The sequence below is a fragment of the Anneissia japonica genome, unplaced genomic scaffold, assembly GCF_011630105.1.
Source record: "Anneissia japonica isolate Jap-2015-1 unplaced genomic scaffold, ASM1163010v1 scaffold4695_len98069_cov149, whole genome shotgun sequence".
Classification (NCBI taxonomy): Eukaryota; Metazoa; Echinodermata; class Crinoidea; order Comatulida; family Comatulidae; genus Anneissia; species Anneissia japonica.
In genome coordinates this window covers 13914-16552 of record NW_022726865.1, presented here as the reverse complement: position 1 = coordinate 16552, position 2639 = coordinate 13914, and positions in this window count along the sequence as shown.

Genomic DNA, 2639 nt, shown 5'->3' with positions numbered 1-2639 from the left:
TTATACGGAGAATGTATTTTTAGGCTGGAATAGTGAAGTATGTATTTTTAGAGGGCTTCCCTATTGCTCACTATTTCAAATTAAAGAGCCATACTATTAGTGATTTAGGCTAGTTAATCTTAGGCACCAATTTCAGATTTCAGAGCCTTAGTACAGTAGTAGATTTGAAATTGGTGCCTAAGATTATAAAGAATAAATCACTGATAGTATGGCTCGGTTAAAGTGGTGAGCAACAGGAAGCCCTTGTGATGGTTTTAACTATTTTTTTGTGGTTGTTAAGTCTGAGTTTACATTCGGTTTCGCCTACAATATTTACCGTTATTACATTTAGTTCAAAATAGTTAAGTCTTAAGAGTTTACATTCGATTTCGCCTACATAATTGCTGTTTATTACTTTTTATTTTAAAAAGTAGCGTGCTGCGCTTTTGTACGACGATGACGACAAAATTCAAATTTGGCAAACTGGGTTCGGCAAACCGGGTTTCGGCAAACTGGGGTTTTATGTTTTCAGTGAACTGGATTCTGCAAACTGGGCTAAATTCGGCAAACCGGGTTTCGACAAACTGGATTTCAACCAAATGGGAGGATACCTTTATAATACAGTATCAGTAATACACTGCTGTACAGTATAATTCTGTAGATTTGAAATGTGTGTAAAAATAAGAAGAAAATGATGTCCAAAAAAAAGCATGAAGAGAGCATGACTTAGAAATCAGGGTTCAGGCTATCATTCAAATTCTGGATGAACGCACATTTTTTATGAAACAAAGAACAATCATTCCAATAAGTAAAGAGCAAATTTTGACAAAACTGGAAAGTATTTAGACAATTATACTGATAGTCCTCCTCTTAATTGGGTGTTCCCTTAATTGGAGTTGGTGCAGTGTCCCCTGAGTGTAGGGTTGCCGCAAAAGAGGGGTTTTAATATACTATACTCACACTCAGGGCCGCCGAGAGCGGCCGCGGGCCATACTCGCTGCCTGGGCCCGTTGGCTGGGATCCCTGGTGGCTCCCCCCCCCACCCACCAGAAGGTAAGGCCTTTTAACGGATTACAGGACGGACTAATTTAATCAATCATAGAGCGCATAATTTCAACAGGTCATGAAAAAAAGTATAGAAACATGAAAAGTATAAAATATCCTTTCTTTTATACAAACGTGCTTAAAAGATAGTTTACAGTGGCAGATCCATGAATTTGTAATAGAGGTAACCAAGAGAAGGGCTTTCACAGATGGACGGTTTATCTACCTCAGCCCCAACATGCTAAAGAAAACTTATGATTATGGCACCTCTGTACATCCGGAAATGTCATTCTTAGACTTAAAGTTGAGTAGAATTTTCTATTTTTTCTCAATTTGTGTTAAATTGTTAAAAGTTTAGGGGGTGGGGGCCAGGCCTCCCCTAAAATTAAGTGTATTAACCGGCATTAAATCACCTAAGCTACTGTAGGCCTATAAACCAGCGTGTTTTTAATTTATTTTGTTTCTTTGAAATGTGTATGTACTGTATACAGTGTATGTACTGCTCCATCTCAAAAAGAAGCCTATACTATCTTAAAAAGAAGCCCATAGGCTTATTTTCGAGATGGGCTTCTTTTTGAGACTAGTTTTGGAAACTAAAGAGGGCTTCAATTCGAGATGGGCTTCTTCTCGAGATTAGGCACATTCAATTCGAGGTTTTACGGTATATTACAGGGGCGGATCCAGAAATGTCCAAAAGGGGGGGGGGCGGAAGCGGGGGGCCGAAAGTTGGGCCGATTGAGACAACACTGTCGTAGGGGGTCTGGGGCATGCCCCCGCGAAATTTTTGTGTTCTAGACGCCTGAACATAACATTTGAGGCACTCTGGGCTATCATTTTTTGCTTTTTCTCTCTTTTTTTTTCATTTTTTCCCCTTTTTTTTACCTCCCAAAAGGGGGGGATGTGGGGGGGGGGGGCGGCCCGGCCCCCACTAAATCCGCCCCTGTATTATCCATTACTAGCGCAGGAACTAATTTTACATCAATATCTGGAAAGGTCATTGCCCACCAGTCTAAGCATGCCCTCTTTCAATGCTATATTCATCCTACCACATTCTTCCAACATTTCATTAACAATACTGCTTTGACTACAATAACTCATGTCAATATAGATCAAGTCTGGAGAGATTTCAACAAGGCAAGCTAATGTATTACCACAAATTGAAGATGCGTTAATATCACTCAAATCTATCCTTGCCAATTGAATGTCATATTTTCACCTACTGAATCATCTAGCTTTTCAAGGTCATCAAATAATTACTCCAACTGAAAGTTTTATCAGCATCATAATTGTCACCATCATAATTAGGGTGATAAAACCCCAACAAGTGACTTACACTCAATATCTGAAAGGTCATTGCCATTCAGTTTAAGCAAGCCATCTTTCAATACTACATTCATCCTACCACATTCCTCCACCATTTCATTAATAATACTGCCTGATAAACTGCAATGACTCATATCAATACAGATTAGGTCTGGAGAGATCTTAATAAGGCAAGCTAATGTTTTACCACTGATCGAAGACAGGTTAATATTTCTCAAATATATCTTACTCCAAGTCAATGTTTCATTTACAACACTTACTGATTCAATCAGACTTTGTAGGTTATCAGCTTT